The sequence below is a fragment of the Quercus suber genome, unplaced genomic scaffold (genome assembly GCF_002906115.3).
Source record: "Quercus suber isolate HL8 unplaced genomic scaffold, Cork oak 2.0 scaffold_260, whole genome shotgun sequence".
Classification (NCBI taxonomy): Eukaryota; Viridiplantae; Streptophyta; class Magnoliopsida; order Fagales; family Fagaceae; genus Quercus; species Quercus suber.
In genome coordinates, this window is record NW_027069716.1 from 356924 (window position 1) to 359864 (window position 2941).

Sequence of the window (2941 nt, forward strand, 5' to 3'; positions counted from 1 at the left end):
AGAAAAATGATATATAAATATAAAAATAAGATAATATGGTTGCTGATATGACTCAATAAGAGCGTAGTAATAATAAATGCTAACCTTTAGCTTTTAGATATGTGTGTGTGTGTGTGTGGGGGGGGGGGGGGGTCTGGGGGGCGAAAAAGGTGGCACCCAAGGCCCAAAGGCTAAGAGTTGGGTTTTGGATGTGAGCCCACTACAATTAATTTGTTTAGAGATGGGTATGGTAGACCAACGCATGGATTCCTTATCTTACAGCCTAACTCTGGGGAATATGTATCAGACAAAAAGAAAAAGAAGGATTTGAGCATAAAAAGCCTAAGTCTTGTATTAATATTCCCTCGGTTAGGCGAGGAAGGTGTTAAACAACTTATAACAACTCAAGTGTGAGTAGTTTTTTTCCCTAATCTTTTGTTCCGATCCCCCTTAATGAGGTTTTCCCTTCATTTTATAGCTGCTTGCCCTTGATCTTGACCCTCTAGCTATAGGGTGGCGGATTTCCCCCAAATACTTGTCCCATCCCTCCTTTGGGGGAAGTGTAGGGTGTGTTACAAGCTGTCCAAACACTATTCATGTATCACCTCCTTCATAAATGCGACTATCCTAGTTCGTGTAATGCATTTTAATGCAGAGGTGATGGGTGGCTTCTTCATCACACCTCTCATTCCCTTTTCTTCGTCCCTTGCCAGGGCGACTTGCCTCGATTTGAACCTCCTAGTGGTGGTAGCATTCCTCTCTCCCTCCTCAGGTTGTGAGAGATCTCGATTTGATTCCCCTCTCTTAGCATTTTCCATCAACTCCTTGGGCCTATACACTCCTCGATTGTGGCCCAGTATGGGTACTGCCCTTAGATACCCCCATAATGGGCCTGAATCCTCATCGGTTGCGGCCCAGTATTAGTGGACCCCCCACAATATATATATATATATATATAGATGTTATGCGTTATAACTTATTGAGTCAAATCCTAGTTGCCAACCTAGTTGTCAATATATATATATATATATATTAAAAATAAAATCTTTTCCATCAAGACCATCACCTTCATTGTCACAATTTGTGGGTGGATTAATAGGTTTAAGTAAAAATTGTCATCCCTAGTCACAATAACTAACTCCACCAACACCATCCTCCCAAGTCTGGTTTAGTGAAGGTAAGAGTGAAGGGTCAGCCCTTTCACAACCCCAAATAATTCTTTCTATAATTTCTCTCTTTTTTTTCTTAGATTTTTTTTTTTGGGTCAAAACAAGGGGGATGGAAAATGAGGGAGAGAAAATAAGAGAGAAAATGGATTTTTGAGTTGTTTGGTTGAGGTGGAAAATTGGAGAAATTTTGGTGGGGTCCAGAAGTTTTCTCCTCAAGTCCTCCAAAACACAATCTCTCCAAAATGGAGAGAAAGTAGAACAAAAATGTTTGGCCAAATTGCCCACATTACTAGCTCCATTGTGTCCTACTATATTGCCATTGTATTTTTTATTACTAAACTGGGCATGATTGATTTTATTTATTTATTTATTATTATTATCATTTGTTTGTTTGTTGGTTTGTCTTTATATTTTATTTTATTTTATACTTTTTAACTGGATAGGATTGGTTGTTTTAGTTAATTCTTTGTTTTGTTTTTGTTTTTGTTTTTGTTTTTTTTAATTGGGTATGATTTTTGCTTTAATAAACTAGGTATGATTGCTCTTTTGCTTTTGCTTATTTTTTTTTCTTTTTTCTTAATTGGGTGTAATTTTTTTAATTAGAGCATATGAGTCAATTTATATAAATTTCCTTTTCCATTCTCTCACTTTTTCTTCAATCAAACAAATTTTTTATTTTTTTATTTTTATCTCTTCACTTTTTCACCCTTAACCAAAACACCATAAGGGAAAACTAAAATCTCTTCTATCCCTCCATTTTTTGCCATCTTCCCATTTTTTACTCCCCCTCCCCCCCACCACCACTTTTCCATCCCTTTAATCAAACAGAAACTTAGAGTTCCTCTGAATATATTTTTTTTTTTTTGGATAAACTTCAATATCATTAGGAAGAGAAAGGGGCAATCTTCCTTAAAGGCGAGCTCAAGAACTCCTGGAAGATTGTATCTATGATGAGGTCCACTATTATACAAACACATTAAAAAACTCAGACCTTTTTTTTTTTTTGAAACTAAAACTCAAGCCTATTAAATATTTTCCTTGGATTGAATCAAAAATGAAAAAGGTATGTATCAAAGTGTTTGTGATCCCTACAAAATTTAGACTTGGTGAGGGCCTCAAGATTGACAAACAGAATTGCAATTTAAATCTCATATATATATATATATATAGAGAGAGAGAGAGAGAGAGAGAGAGAGAGAGAGAGAGAGAGAGAGAGAGAGAGAGAGAGAGAGAGAGAAGACACAGAAGAACGAGGAAAGAGGGAGTGGGACTTGATTGGAATTTTTATAATAAGTATTTTAATTTTTTTGTTAGATAAAGTTTTTTTAAAGGTGGAGGTGTCAATGAAGGACCTTTGTCATTGTCGCACCTACATTAGGGATGGGAAATGATGGTGGTAGTATGGTGGTGGATCAGTGCTGACAATGAAAATGAATGAAGATGAAGAGGAAGGGCTTATAATAATAATAATAATATAATAATTGTAAGGCACAAAAAATCTGGTGGCCAAACTCACTTAGAATAGTGAAATTTGTGCCATCCAGCTAGGCCAAACTAATAGATATTTGTAAAGAGAGTGGGGTAAAGCAAATTGGCTTAGCCTGAGGATTCATATAGAAATGAATGAAAAAAGCCAACGATTAAGTATATTAAATGGTTCTTTACAATCTTGCCCGATGACAATGTTCTTGCACAAGATGTACACTCTTCTCTCTCTCTCTCTCTCTCTCTCTTTTTTCTCTCTCTAATCTTGTTCTAATCTTTTTTCTTCATTTTTCTGGGATCCTATCTCA